Consider the following 16,248-nt stretch of genomic DNA (forward strand, 5'->3'; position numbering starts at 1 on the left):
TGAAAAGGGTTGTTTGTGAGAAAAAGATCAAGCGTATTGGATGTATGATTAGGATTGTCCGGTATTCTTGTAGGTAAATGAACAATCTGTGCTATTACTAGGTCATTAGTAATTGCAAAGAACAATTACTAGGTCATTAGTAATTGCAAAAGCCTCATCATCTCGACCTGCTGGGTTGGTGTGACTAGAAAACAGAAGCCACCTGGAGTTGTGAACATTAAAATCACCAAGGAAAATTACTACACTGTTAGGAAAGTTGGACTGGAGAAAGTCAAGTTGCAAAGAGCTCCAAGTGATTGGTGGGGTTGGGCGAACGGTAGAGACAACAGATGAATTTGACACAGTGAGAGTAGAGAGATTTTAAGCCAGAGAAGATCAAAGAGAGGAGATTCCAAATTGCCAAGTCTCTGACAGGGAATATCAGAACAGACATATGCACAAGTACCACCTTTGAGGCGAAAGGAATCATACAGCGAATAATTTGGGCATCTGAGATGAGCAGTAGTTGAATCAACCAATAACTGAGATTCTGTCAGAAAAGGTGGGGTTTGGCAGACTGCAAGTGGAAATGGACATCGTTGAGATTAGAATTGAGACCACGTATATTTGTGAAATGAATTAGGAAGTGCTTGGGAGGTTTAGATCTTTTTGCAGATAAGCTTACTCTATTAATTTGACAATTCATGGTGTATTCAATAGTAAGAAATAGTGGGTGGGACATGCTGTATGAAGTAATGAAATTTTTGGATATGGCGTACACGTGGTAAGAATATACCCAGATCCTTGCCATAACGTGGCCTCGACAATGCTCCCCGCATACACACTACTCGGACTCCCTCCAGTCACTATCTGGCAGAGTAGAGGTAGCAAGATTATACACTAGCTGATCCGGAAGCCTCCTAGAGAGTTACCAATAGGTTCAGTCCAGTGTACTAACTAGTGGCCGGCCTGCGAACATCGATTTAGAGCTGTACCCTCGAAATGTATGGAATATTGGATCTCACCACGACGTTCATCATAACCTCAAAAGTCATCAATCATACTGCATGATGGAAGAGAAAGGGAAGGGTTGACCGGAACTTAGCTCTAGAGACTAAACATGGGTTGCACCATTGGTCGCCTCCGATAAGCAAAGTGGTGGTATTTCACCGGTTGATGAGAGTCATCTACCACCTAGTACTGCCTAGTAACATAGAGGGGGCTGCGTTCCTCCACGTGGTGTGGGCGCCACACCTCAACCCCTGCTTACATTGGTTCACACCTAGGTGGTCACCCACCATGTACTTGTGCATGGAAGTTATACCCAAGATTACTAACAGTCCCACCATCATGAAGGTGCAAGCAGAGGATTTGGCTGTCACAGACCGTCCGGAGGACTTCGCCGAAATTGGGTCCACTTGACTTGAGCGTCTCCCGAATATCAGTTCCATCAGTGTTTTAGACTCCCAGGTAGCAAGTACAGCTTGTCTGGCATTTTGAGAGAATGTCTGTGACAACCTCAAGGACCAAATTTAATTACAAATGGTTTGTAGCTTTTGAGGCTAAACGGGTCTCTTCATCAGCAAATACTAACAGAATGGAGACGTTAAAGACCATTCAACTAATCTAGTGGTTAAATGGTCAACTCATGCCCACGCACGCCTTATTGAGTGCACAACTGTATCCTTTAAATTTTATCTCTAATGTCTCCATTCTGTTAGTATTTGCTGACGAAGAGGCCTGTTTATCCTCTAAAGCTACAAACCATTTGTAATTAAATGTGTATTAAAATTTTTACTGGATATACATATTTACATTTCTTTAATAAAGAGAACCATCAGTGAACAGAAATATCGATCAAACAAACTTCATATCTTGTCAAGGTAAATTGCTATATTTACTGTATTATTTATTTATTTATTCTACATAAATGAGAACTTACATATGCTCAATTTTTCCTACCTTCCTATTAATATTTTAGAAATAAACAAGGAGTTACCTTTTATTCAGTCAGTCAGTATGATTTCTACTTTACCAAATCTCTTTATGCGAATAAATTACGAAATGATATGTTGAACCAAAATTACATAATTTAATTTAACTGACTGACTGAAAAGGTAATTCCTTGTTTATTTCTAAAAAAAATAAATTTATTTATTTATTAGAAATTTAAGAGGTTTAAACGTGTTTTTCAATTTTATTGGATTTCTAACTTTTTTGTGTGTTTTAACTTGCCAGACTGAACATTTTTGAGTGCCCTATCCCTATCCCTATTTTCCCCATAAGCCCTATTGTTTTTAATGCATGAAATATCATAACACGGAGATTTTTAGGAACACGTGTACTGCCTTATAGCAGAACTGACTGTACCATAACTATGAGAACTCAGCATTGTTAGCCTTAGAATACAAAAAATATTAATAAATGATAATAAATAATATTGCATAGAAAAAAATCCATTTAATGGGGAGAAATATTCAGAACTTTGTGTTTTAGAATTTTATGCTAATGCTGGTAGATTAAAGCACATATTTTACTTTTTTGTGTGTGTCTTTTCCACAAGTTTCATGTTTGTGGGAGTTAACAGGAATTAAAAAATTCAAGAAAGGTTATTATCCCATTGTATAAAATGACTGTTAGTGGCCACATCTTGAATTCTGCACATACAATTTAGAAACCTTGTTTTAGGAAGAACTTTTGTAGATCTTTCATTTCTGAGAGATCAACATTCTATCAGAGAACAGGGAAATTATGAAAAAGGTACTAACCTTGGAGCTCCAAAAGCATACAATATCTCTGGGACGACAAAAAAAAGGGTATTCTTTTTAAGAATACCATTTTGTGCCAGGAAGCACTTGTGTTCTATAAACAAAACAGCTTTGTGGAGACCTAATTGAGGTTCTTAAGCCCTTAAAAGGATTGAATAAGATATACTGATGGCAACACATGCGCATCAACAGTGAGTATAAATGTAAATTGAGAAAGGATGGTTACAAAACATCTGTAGAAATTTGTTTTCAGAGAAAGTCATTTTTTCACAGCTATCCCCATTTATTTAAAGACTTCATTTTGTAAAATAGCAAAGGTTAACAGATAAAACTATTAAACATTAACATAAATTGAAATTCTTCGTTCTTTTTGTTATAAAGGATTTTTTTTTTCTATATATATGTGGGTATGTTGGACTGCTTTTGCACACATTTTATTTGCAGCTGTGTTGGCACTTTTTGTGATCCCTCAAAATTATTTTGCAACAAGAATTATAATGTACAAGTTTAGCACCATTGCTCTAGATCAGAGGTTCCCAGTCCTTTAAACCTTAAATGTTTTCATAAATTTCACATGTCACCCTAGTTCCAGAACAAGTGCAAATAAACAGATCTGACACAAAATTTAACTTTGAGAACCTCTGCCGCTGTAGATAATAAAATCAAGTGCATTTCAAGTGCCTTAATATTAATCAATAAAGTTTGACAGAAGTTTTTCTAATAGTTTCTTGTAAATTGAATTAAGATTTATTTCCCCTATCTGCAATAGATTTTAAAACTTGCAAATGATTCAGTCCCAATACAAAATTCATTAAGTATAAAATTGCACACATATCACAAGTTTCTTATCATATGTCATTGATGTGTACTTATTAGAAAAACGGTGATGCTCATCATTCCTTCTTTCTAATTATTAAAGCAACTAGGTAATAATTCCCCAGCTTATATTGAACTCTGCAGTTTACCTGGACAAAATATATTCAGATGTAGTGTTTTTATTGTGTTCGACATTTTCATAGCACAAGGATTTTAATAAAATCTGTGTTTTTCTCTTCGTTTTGTGAAAAATCAGTGTTCAGGAATATAGGAATGCAGATAGGAATCTCAAATTTATTTTGTTATTAACACCATAATAATAATCACTAGAAAATTCCTGTATTTTTGTACAGAAGACATTAAAATGGGATAAATGTGTGTCTGTTGATTTGCTACAAGTGTAACAAAAGATGGTTAAAATTTGCATATACGAATTGAAATTAGTATACCTGATGAACTTGTGGATTTATTTTGCTGTCTTGATTATCTGTACTGTTGTTTCTTGTGTATCCATTTCAGTGCACACTCTGCAGTCTGTGAAGATATGTAACCAGTCATTTTTGTATACACTATTAGAGCCATTTTTGTTATTTTGAAATCTTGTTTAAAAAAAAAAAAAAAAAAAAGGCTGAAGCAGATTTTTTCAAATTCCAGATTACTTTACACATGAGCTGAGGAGTCATCAATCAGCCCCTTGTGTGCTTTTTCCGAGCGGCAGTAGGCCGTCAAATGCTTCTGTGACTTCTGGTGGAAAAACAAAATGGAAGCCACATTGTCCTGTCTGCATGAAGACCTTTTTTGATAAAAGCAATCTGAGAAGACACATGGAAATGCACAACTCAGAACGTAAAAATTACACTTGTAACATATGTCGCAGACAATTTACGTGGAAGACTAATCTCTCGACACATCTTCGTATGACTCATCATGCAAAAAGTTGGGAATTTAATTTTACTGCTGAAGAAGTGAATTATTAAGTAATCTCTTGGAATTGCAGAATGCATGCTGTTTGCCTACCAATAGAATTAAGTTCTTTCTTTGATACTTAAGCAAAGAAATGATTGCAGGTGCCATCCAAAATTCTCCAGCGTTCGTTAAGGTACTTTGTTGTACTGATGGATACTACTACCCTCAACAGTTGCAATACACAAAATTTAGGCTTAAAAGTATGGAGTAGTAGTAGTTGTGCTATGAAAAACTTAAAGCCGATAATTGTTGTGCATGCTATGACACTTCAGTTGGAGTGGTTAATTGAAATTTTGGAATTGGAAATCTATGCCAATGTTACTATGTGGTTGTAAAAAAAATGATTAGTAATGTATATCATAATATTAATTGATCATGCTTGTAGATTTCATCCTGCCAAAGTTTGATTAGATACAGTGCATTGAAAAACTTGGTTATTTGGTGAAATGTACATGACTCATATGACTGTGTGGACATTGTAAATTGTGGTCTGTGCAGTGTGGAATTCTCCATCCTAGGTGCTGGAAATGCTTGCTACTTCTTTCCTGCTGTTGATTTCCAGATTTCCTGTGAGCTACTTACTAGTAGTAAATACAGCCAAGTTTTGCTGTGTGATTCCAAATACAGGTAAGCGGTAAGAATGCTAATGCTTTTGCCCGGCGATTCTTAACCTGGTGTGCAAAAAATTATTTTACTGAAAAAGTTCAAGCAATCAAAAAAAACATGAAGCATATGTAATATCCTTTTACATTTGATAACTATTACCTGTCAAGGTACTGGTGCATTCACTTTACTGGCTCAGATTTTTCGACTTCTGTGTGTGAAATCTAAATATAGAAATCAGATACATATAAGATTAGACTTAAGGATTCAGCTTTTTAGGGCCGAAAAAAAAAAAAAAAATTTTTTTTAACGCAAGTTAGCCATACAACCATCTTTCAAATTATATTTTTCTTGTGTTTTACAGAATAAATTGATGAAAGCTTTTCCTCTACTTCAGTCTCCCCCACACCAATTTAAATTTTTAAACAGTCAAAACTTATAAACACACAGCCAGCTTTATTTCTCATTTTCTCAAGCTGTGAGTGAATAAATAATATGATGTTGGAATTTGTAGATGTATGAAGGTAGGAAAGGTAGCCTTCAGAATGATATGCATACCTGCGAACTCTTTGAATTTACATCGGAGACTGCCTTTTTTATTCATTTTGTGCATTCTTAAGTCTGTTTTGAGAGGAAAAAATAATACTGTGGCTTCATGATTAATTCGGAATTTTTTTTTTTATTCTGTGAAATTGTGTTTATTTTCATTACAATATTGGCCATTACATGTGCAAATATACTTTGCATGAATTAGGTTGAACACACAAAAGTAGTTTCACAGCAAAAATAGTCTTGTTCTCTGTTACATTTACCATTTTTGTGTGTTAGTGGTGCAAAATTGGTTCACAATGTTGTTCAGTAAGTTGCTAGAAAACGTACACAAAATAAAATCTGGAAACATTTCTTCACATGCTATAAGTATTTGTCATTTTTCGTTTTAAGTGATCGATAACATAATGTAATCAGACATTTGCAAGCAAAAATGCATGACAACTGTGCACTGTGTAGCAAGAAATGCAAAAATAGATTTAAGGCTTCAATATGAAGATGGCATACAGGCTGAATGTTTATTTGCATCATTCACAAAACATAAAGTTCCTTTGAGTTTTGTTAATCGTGCAGTTGTGTTGGTCAGAAATGTTTCCTGATAGCAAAATTAGCAAAACAAAATATGGATATAGAAGAAGAAAAATAGCAGGCATCGTTAATGAAATCACACAGAGGGGGAGAAACTGGTAGTAGTGATGGCTTTGAAAAAGTGTGTCATTTTTGCTACAAATCAAAAACAAGGTTATAACTTGGAATTATATGATTCTAAGCTTTTTTTAAGAAAACATCAATATGTCCTTTTCCTTTAAAAAAGGAAATGGGATAAAAGAGATCATCTAATGAAAGGCAGCAGCTTGGTCTTACCATTTGTTGTATGGTGACCCTACAGAGTATAATATTGAGTATCTTCTGAACAACTGATGGCATGTGGGGTTCCGTCAGAAAACTGTCTGTTACTTAAATGTCGATAATGATTCTGTTATGGTAGCCCTAAAAACTGGAGAGGGAGCATTAAAAGAAGAGAATGATGGTAATAAATTGCTGCCCTTGTCATATGAGTAATATGTGTGCTTAAAAGGTAACTGCATGCCTTTTTTTTTTTTCTGAAAGTGGATAAATATGTCATTTTATCAGTTCCTCACAGCAGTACTGAATGTGAGAAGTAAAAAAAAAAAAAAACACGCATGACACATTTCAGACATATATATATATATATATATATATATATATATATATATAATAATAATAATAAAGTAATAGAAAAGATGTAGGAAAGCAGAAAGAGATAAGACAGAGTTATAATAGAATAAGTTATGGCTCAGGGACACTGCTATCGCAAAAAGTACCCTACAGCCATAATGTCTATAAGATAAATGAACCAATTTATTTAGTGCAGAATATAATATATGATAAAAGGCAGAAGCAAAGAAAGTACAGAGCACCCCGGTAGCGAAAGGCTGTGTGAACGAAGTGGGGGGGGGTAAAGAATTAAGCAAGGGTAATAATTGAAAGAATATGTACCAAGTGAAAATTTGAACAAACGACCAAGGAGGAAATACATTGCCAAGTCTTTCATAATTTTTGTGTCTTCGTGAAATATATTTTTTTTATATTTATGAAATATATTTTTATGAAATATATTTTTTCATAATTTTGGTGGATGACCTCTGACGAAGACACAAAAATTATGAAAGACTTGGCAATGTATTTCCTCCTTGGTCGTTTGTTCAAATTTTCACTTGGTACATATTCTTTCAATTATTACCCTTGCTTAATTCTTTACCCCCCCCCCCCCCCACTTCGTTCACACAGCCTTTCGCTACCGGGGTGCTCTGTACTTTCTTTGCTTCTGCCTTTTATCATATATTATATTCTGCACTAAATAAATTGGTTCATTTATCTTATATATATATATATATATTTATATATTTTTTTTTTTCCTTGTGAAATTTTGGAAATGCTCTTATAATAGTTAAGCCCTTGTTATAAACAAAATTGTGACAACATTTCTGACGCAGACAGAATCTGTAAGGATATCTTCCTTGAAGCACTAATCAGTTGGCATCAACAGTTCAGTTGGCATAAGTTCAAATTGAGGAAGGATTGCAGGATAGATTTACTATGGTTTGCCTTCAACCAGTGGATGGCTGATCATTGAAAAAAACATCTGTCTCTTGTTGGGTTGTGAAAGTGGGTAGTTTAAATAAATTCAAGGAAACAATAAACAAATTATTGGAGGTGATGCGTGTTTTTTTTTTTTTTTTTGCGGATGCTTTATAAGCTTGCTTTCTTGTTTCATATACCAGTAATAATAATAGTAATGTGTATCATGAAATTCTTGATCTGAATTCCAGAAAATTTTAGTTTTTGGACAATGATGGATGACAGATGCAGTCTTGTCTGATTTTAAATATTTAAAATCAGACAAGACTATTTTAGAATAAATATTTTTGTGCTTCCACCTCTTATAAAGATAGTAACACTCAGTGGAAGATTATGGAGGCTTTATATATAAATTGACACTTTACTTGAAATTACCTTGAAAATGGTATATACATGTACATATTTAAGCCTGAAGATAACCTAAAACAAACTTTTGCTTATAGAATTGGTACACTCCTGGCTGCTTTTTAAAAATAAGCCAGGGTGATTTCTCCTCTTTTTCCGTGAAACATCTTTAGATATGGTTAGTTCTTGTAAAATTTCAGCTTTTATTTTTGATTATTATAGTTGATAAAGAGCTAGTTGGACTTCTGTCTTCTTGCTTCTTGAAGTTAGTACACAGCAGTAAGCTTTATTTTATTTGATATCGAACAAGCTGAAAACCAGCTGTTTTTGGCTTTGATTTATTTTGAAATTTTGTGCTGTTTTATGGATACCAGATTAGAAGGAAATGAGAAGATATAATGAATGCAGTCCTGTTTTGACTTTATATACTGATGTTACTGAGAATTGGATCCATCTTCTTATACTTACAGAAAACACCCTAGTTTGGAAAAATCATTTGCAACCTCTTATTAGAGTCCACACTCTGTAGTTCAGATCATTGTAAACATTTTGAATTACTGGGATTGTAGAGAAGTGACAGAAACTAGCAGACAGAAGCACCACCATTATAGTCATCGGCTACTTTATATTAATATATATATGTACACGCACTGTTCTAATGTAGCTTGTTCGATATCAAATAAAATGAAGCTTACTGCTGTGTACTAACTTCAATCAGCTATTGACCTCATTAGATGCTGTAAAAATAACAGCTTTAGATGCTTTAAAAATAACAAATATGAAAATCATAAAATAAAATAAATAAATATGAAATCATAAGAATTATATCTTTATTCATCCTCGTGAACATTGATCCCCACTCATTAGGGGCTTTGAAAGGATTAGTATACAAATGAAATGAACAAAATGTGTAATTCATATACGTTTCTGTTCTACTAATCCAGTGATGTGCAATATATATGATTAATATCAATGCTTGATTTAATAATATGTAGAAAAATGTCATGATTTTGTGATTAACCAATGCTGTCTTGTGATTTTCATATTCATTATTTTTAATAATTTTCATAGGCTAAACATAGCGTCTAATCAAGTCAACAGCCAATTGAGGTTAGTACGTGACGATGGACTTTGTTAGTAGTAGTAGTAATGGCAAATGATGCAAGAAAGCAAGTTTATATAGCATAAGCCAAAAAAAGCACAATTCACCCATCCATACCTTCCAAGAATTTGTCTAGTTCTCCCTTGAATTTATTCAACCCATCCACTTCCACAACAACAGATGGAAGCCTGTTCCACAATCCAACTATTCTTCCTCAACTTGAATTTATGCCTCCCCTCGTGTAGTCTCAGCAGATGGAAGAATACCATTTAACATTCAGCTTACTCAATCCATTCAAGGCTTTAAACACCTCAATCAGATCTCCCCACAGCTGCCTATTCTCGAGACACTTCAATTTGCAGAACCGAAGCCTTTCTAGGTAAGAGCACCCTTTTGTTCCCTTCACCAATGTGTTTGCCCTTCTCTGCACCCACATTTTATTTGATATAATTAGGCTACATTGGAACTAAAAGTTTATAATATAATTAGCTTGTTTTAGATTGATTAGGCTCTTTTAGAACAGACTATTAAAATGAACATGTAATGTACAATTGCTAAAGCAATGTGGCATTGGTGTTTCTTCAGTTATAAAGTCAGAATTATCAATACAGTAATTAAAAATGTTCAAAACAGTTTTTAGAATTAACTATGTTTAATAGTAATTATACATACATGTATAAGTAATGAAGGAATGGCCAAAGTTTCGTTACTACTATGAATCGTATTTTGACTCCTGCCACTTGACAATCGTAATTGTAACAGATCCTGTCTGTTACACATGAAGGGGCACATGAAGTGCTTCTCGATTCTGGAAAGCTACAATAGCCCTTGTATTGTGTGGGAATAGTATGAGCCTTGTGACATGGGGCATTGTCTTATAAGAGTCTAGTGCCATCTGGATACCAGGTTACTGTGTAGAGCAAAACTTGGTCAGAAACAATACTCAAGTAGAATCTGGTGGTGAGGGGACGGAGAAAAATCCCCGAAACCATGATACCACTGGCCTGTTTTCATCTAACCGTGCAATCTGTTTGCAGTTGTGCACCTGTTCATTGGCATGATGCAATCTGTGTGCAGTTATGCACCTGTTCATTGGCAGTTGTGCACCTGTTCATTGGCATGATGGAGCTTAGAACCTTTATTGATCAGACCAGGTGACATCTTTAACAGATGTCCATTGTCCAGGAACAGTGCTCCGGTGCCGACTGCAGGAGAAGGTGTCAATGACAATTAGCAACTGGTGTCAATGACAATATGTGCATACTGTAGATCTGTTTATTAGCAAACATAATCACGATGTTTAGCAACAGTAGTGTGCTTAGAAAAGTCTCTGTCTGCTCCGGTTGTAGTCTGCCATTAACTGAGGAATTGTGAGCCAATTATTGTCCAAGACAGCGTGTACCAACAGCTGTTCACCTTGATCGTCAACCAGTGGTTGTCTCCTCATCTATTTTGGCATGTTAGGTAACGTGTGTCCCCCCTTTAGGGACACACGTTACCGCCTTACCTTCACTACAATAGCCCTCAAACAGCCAACAATGCTTGCGGTTGCTGATATGGTGGCCTCTACCTTTCTAGCACCTTAAATCGTTTCCTGTTCAAACTCATCAGGTCCTTTCCTTTTGCCATTTCATGGGGTTTCTTGCTAACAAACTGGAAGGCATTATCTATGTCATTGCTATATCCACTGCTCCAGTGTTGTCGGATGCAACCACTAACGGAGACAGGTAGTCATAATGTTTTGCTTCATCAGTGTATAAGCTGCAGTAAATCCTATAACTGCAGATGATGTAATGTGCACAAAGATTTTTAAAAAAAATTATGTCAGTAAAATCATATTTTTAAAAAAAGAGCATTCCAGTGCCAGAAACTGTAAATAGGCATGACTCTCAAATTTGGGATTGAAGTCCACCCAATGTCTTAATGTGCATGTCACATTAGTGTTGAAGTTTGGTCAACCCTTTTTAAAGCCTTAAATACTCTTTTAACTTTTAAATTCTTGCACCTGGACAAAATCAGTATGCCTTCTTTCTTCAAATACACTATTATTCCAGATAAATCCAGCTATATAATTTTTCCATCCAAATATGATACAGTAATGCAGACAGTGCTTTCTCCTTAAATCTGTTTCTCACAGGATACTGCTTGGTTCCCTCCAGATCTCTTAAATTCCTGAGTGTTATTTGACTCCAGTCTGTCATCCAAAAATATACAGCAAATACCAACCCTAGATGCCTGAATGAGCTTTTCTGTGGTTAAAAAATACCTGTTTAAAAAACAAAACAAAAAACTAATCATGAAATATGTGCACTACTGCTTGGGTCTCCATTATGCAATTGAAATCTGGTAAGCTTCATCTCTTGGTTATTTCAAGAAAATTTGGGGATTAGAGTTCTGGACCCCTGGCAGACAAATTGATGGTCTTACTGTCTGTATACAACTTCTAAATCAACCTTTATTCTCCTGCCTCCAGTATACACTTTTTTTTTTTTTATGTAAACCCCAAACACAAGAGGTATTAGAACCTATAGTACTTAGTACCATGCTTGGGTTGGAGGTTGAGAAGACAAAAGAAGATATTTGTTGACATTGGACTTGAACTTCTGTAGACTGTGATTTGTAATTGTAAACACAGGCCCTCATCGAGACAGTTGCAGCACACAACACCAGTACTAGAATCCTACATTGGGTTCAGTACTCGTGGGTACCCGCAGTGCAGTTCATGTCTCAGTAATTTTGCAGTTTGTGGATCAGGTACGGGTTGTAACTTACAAAGTAACTTTTTATAACATAAAGTACCGAAGGTACCAAGTGTACAAATGTGGTTGATTCTTTTCAATAACAAAGGAGTTACGTGCTGTTTTTTTGTTTTTTTTTTTATGTGCTCTTACATTAGGGGCTTCTCATAATCTGCTTTAGCAAGATTAATGCACGTGCAATTTTATTACCAACTAATTTATAATCATACCATGTATCTTTATTTTCAGCCACTGAACTCTTCTTACATCAGTTTTAGCTATGTCTTGAACAATGCCTTTTCAGCGGCAGAGCTGATGTTTAGCATGTGCAGCTGCACTGGATGTTGCACAATCAAATTTTCCTAGTTATCTAGTACAAATGTAGGAGGCGCCTCCGTAGCCAGGTGGGCAGGAGCAGCAGTTCGTAGCACATGCTTCTTGATTAGACCGGGGTTAAAGCCCGCGACCACCAAATATGGAGGATACGGAACGGTCAGGGAATGACCACTGCATATCCCCGGAGCAATATGGCTTTAGTTGCCAATGCTCCTAAAAACCAAATAACAACAACAAATATAGGTGCTCCCTGAAAAAATATATATAAATATCATTATATACAGAAACAATTATATACAGTAGTGTAATTTTTTATACTATACTTTTTTTTTTTTTTTTAACCCTAGTCAAATATAAATAGATTAAAAGCTGTACCCAGTGCCGTCTTGAGATATTTTTGTGCCCAGGGCAAATCAAGCATTTGGCGCCCTTTTTAAATTAAAATTAAATAATCCACATGACGGCAAAGTGCCCCTACCCAGATGGTGCCCTGGGCATTTGCCTGGGTGCCTACCATACCATGATGGCACTGGCTGTACTACTGGTCTGTACAAACATGAACAGTCTAAAAGTTTTGATGCACTCAGGGTAATGCATCAAGTCAGATTAACGTATTTGTATTAGCCTGGTGAAGCAAGAAAGCATCACAATTTTGCTGTGCCACACCAAAAAATAATTAAAATCCCACCTGTGCAAATCCACGTTGCAGTCCAGTTGAACTTTGAATTTCTCCAAATCAATATCAACAGTCCATGGACGTAACTTATTCCTTGATTGACAACTTGCTGGCTAAAAGAATACAAGAAAACTTCTTGCAATCTGGTCTAAAACTTTTCCCCCATAATTTAGATTTATGGCTCCTGGTTTTGGTACAGCAGTGGCAAATGATACAAGCAAGCTTATACATCATCAGCAAATAAAATAAATAAATAATAATAAACACCTCCCATTTCATCTACTCATTACATCCAATAGTTTGTCTAGTTTTTGCTTGAACTTATTTATTTAAACTTCCACAACAACAGAAGGAAGTTTGTTCCAACAATCAACCATCCACTGGCTAAAGGCAAACTTTAGCACATTTATTCTGCGACCATTCTTCGTTGATTTGAATTTCTGTCCTCCCCCCCTTCGTATTTGATCAAGAGGAAAAATCCCATCAGCATTGAGCTTGCTCAATACATTCAAAGCCTTAAACAAATCAAACACCTGTCATATGCTGCAGTTTGCAGAACTGAAGCTCTTTCTTCGTAAGAGCACCCCTTTGTTCTGCTCACCAATCTCGTTGCCCTTCTCTGTGCTCTTTCACAGGAGCTCCACATCCTTCCTAAAGTGTGGCGTGAAGATTGCATTGTACAATGGGATAATCACCTCATCCCTGCTAGAAAAATTCCTGTATATCAATGACAAAACCCCATGTGCTGTCCTGGCAGGCTGTGTCTGCATTGCTCAGAAAACTTCACACTGACTGCACGATTAACGCCACATCTTTTTCATTTTCCACTACCCCGAGTGTAGTACCACGCAGTTCGTGTGTTACTCTAGGGTACTGCTAACCGTATGCAGTACTTTACATTTATCAGTGTTAAACTTCAGTTGGCATTTTGCAGTGCTTAACTTTTCTAGATTCTGTTGCAGTAGCATATTATGCCAACCTTTGTATCATTTCCAGACTTGGACATTGGATTGATATGCCTTCATCAATACCATTGATAAATAAAGAAAACAAAAATGGGCCCGGCGCTAAACCATGAGGGACTCCAGGAAGAGGAGTGCTCACTGATAATCGTCTTCTCCCTTCCCACTCAACCATCCCTTTATCCATAGCACCAACTTGCACTTAAGGCCACACTGCTCCAATTTGTATAGCAGTGTTCATGTGCAACAGTATCAGTGGCTTTCCTGAAATCCAAGAACAGTAGAGTGTCAGTTATCCGGAATAATTAATGTCAGACCTTTTCCGGTAAGATAATCTTACCTTACAATTAAATTAAATCAGATTAATTAAATATATAAAAAAATTATAAACCAATCTCTGAAAACAGAAACATCCATCTGGGCATTTTTATGATTTTTAATACAAAACAGGAAAATTAGAAAGATTTTTAAATGCTCTCGGTTTTTTCAGCTTAACAATAATGAACACGGACAATCTGTGCATCCCAGTAGCAATTTTTTTTTTTTTTTTTTTAATGAAAACCCCAAACAAGAGAAGTATTAGAACCTATAGTACTTAGTACCGTGCTTGGGTTGTAGGTTGAGAAGAAGATATTTGTTGACATTTGACTTGAACTTCTGTAGGCTGTAATTTTCAGGAAGGTTATTCCAGAAAACGGCAGTTGAATGAATAAACGAAGATGATGAAAGGTTGGTTCTGTGAGTTTGAAGTTGGACAGTAAATGGATGTTGGTTGGTGACACCACATGTTCAGACTGTTTTGAAAGAGAGAGAGTGGGAATTGGTTTCTATATAAGCCAATTCAGAAGAACAGTGCCCACGGAAGTATCTGTAGAAAAGGCATGCAGCCGAAACAGTACATCTGTGAGACAGCGAGTGATGAGACTGTTAGAGACGAGTCATTAATTAACTTAACTGCCCTCTTCTGAATGGAATCTGGTAGCCTGAGAGAGGTTTTGGGGACACCACCCCAGATGTGAGAACAATATTCCATGGTGTAGGGCAGATTTGCTATTTGTATAGAGTGAACATCTGTTCGGAAGAAAAGTAACAACGAGAGCGAAAGAGAAAACTAGGTTTTATAGAAAACCTGGTTTTCTATAAAACCTGGAAGGAAGCAATATTTGTAATGTGCTTGTGCCAAGAGAGATTAGAAGTCGGGGTAATCCCCAAAAGAGATATATCATCTTGCCTAGAAACCAGAGTGTCACCAAAGATAAGCATAGGAGCATTTGCACTCAAGCAATTGTAACTCGCTCTTTTCTCATCTTAAAACTTGATACAAGCATTTCTCTTTTAGAGTTTTTCTCGGTAACGCTTTCCATAATAAGCCTGTCTCATCAACATTATAACCATTTTCTTTCTTAATTTGCTGTAACTGAAGCAGACTTACTTTTCAAAGGACTGCCGATTTGTCTCGAGAAATTTTCTCGCTTTTTATATCTAATTCAAGTGTACTGTGTCTCATTTTAAAGTTTTTCAGCCAACCTGTGCTTGCCTTAAAATCTTCATTATTTTATTAATTTTCAATTAAAATACGATGCTTTTTCACACAACATTGGGCCAGACACTAGTTCACCTAAACTTCGATGCGCCTCTGTAGCCAGGTGGGCAGAAGCAGCAGTTCGTAGCACACACTTCTTGATTAGACCGGGGTTCGAGCCCGTGACCACCAAATATCGAGGATGCGGAAAGGTCAGGGGATGACCACCGCATATCCCCTGATCAATATGGCCTTAGTTGCTAATGCTCCTTAAAAAAAAAAAAAAAAACCAAAAAACCTAAACTTTGCTCTGAAGAAAAGAAAAAAATAGTGAGTGCACTCTCTAAAGTGTCATTTTCAGGTTTCGACATCGTCTTTTTCCTGCTATATTCTCCTTCACTATGACTATCCATAATCAACAAAAATGCTGTTATAGTATTGGAATTTTTTCTTCATGTCGTAAATTGTAGAGATATCCTAAATTTTCACCTTTTCTAATTCCATTAATAATTTCCATTTTTTTGTTGCAATGTTAAAACCACTCGTTTTCTTTTCATTCACGTTTTACCATAATAAATTGAGAAAAATAATGAATCACAAAGTTTTGGGATAATATTATTCCTACCGAATCTGCAGCTAAACTAATCTGAAATTCATTCATAGTTTCCGAGAAAACCCAGTAGTCTCTGTGATATTTTTCTAAAGCACATTTCTGAAGGTCAC

At 35.8% G+C, this 16,248-nt stretch overlaps 1 protein-coding gene across 19 annotated transcripts in view; it reads left to right on the plus strand.

The window, feature by feature from the left end:
• The window catches only part of LOC150075038 (uncharacterized), a 595,491-nt gene that overhangs the window by 278,175 nt on the left and 301,068 nt on the right, over window positions 1-16,248 (plus strand). For 2 of the 19 annotated variants that reach the window (XR_016547878.1, XR_016547879.1), the window contains exon 5: window positions 9,261-9,670. The exons of the other annotated variants lie outside the window; for them this stretch is intronic. The gene's annotated coding sequence lies outside the window, so the exon portion shown is untranslated. The remainder of the gene's footprint in view (window positions 1-9,260; window positions 9,671-16,248) is intronic. 19 annotated transcript variants of the gene reach the window in all.

Source organism: Mastigoproctus giganteus, chromosome 14, assembly GCF_048544385.1.
Source record: "Mastigoproctus giganteus isolate SK-2022 chromosome 14, ASM4854438v1, whole genome shotgun sequence".
Lineage (NCBI taxonomy): Eukaryota > Metazoa > Arthropoda > Arachnida > Uropygi > Thelyphonidae > Mastigoproctus > Mastigoproctus giganteus.